The following is a 272-nucleotide window of genomic DNA, read 5'->3' on the forward strand; positions in this document are numbered from 1 at the left end:
TTTCTGGTTTAGCGTCTTGTTCATTGAAGAGTATTTCTACCGCTTTGACTTTTACACCATTTTGTCACATTGAAAACAGAAACTTCCATGTATTTTATTGCAGTTTTATGATAGACCTGGAAGCACATAGAAGAGGAAAGGGAGGAAAATAAAATGATCAAGCTGTTTAGTTTGATTTTTTTTTAAAAGAAAAATCGAAAAGGGGGAGTGCATTTGTGTACTCTGACACTCCTAAACAAAACAATTGATCAACTAATTAATAAAAGGAGTCC

This window comes from Xiphophorus maculatus, chromosome 5 (genome assembly GCF_002775205.1).
Source record: "Xiphophorus maculatus strain JP 163 A chromosome 5, X_maculatus-5.0-male, whole genome shotgun sequence".
Taxonomy (NCBI): Eukaryota; Metazoa; Chordata; class Actinopteri; order Cyprinodontiformes; family Poeciliidae; genus Xiphophorus; species Xiphophorus maculatus.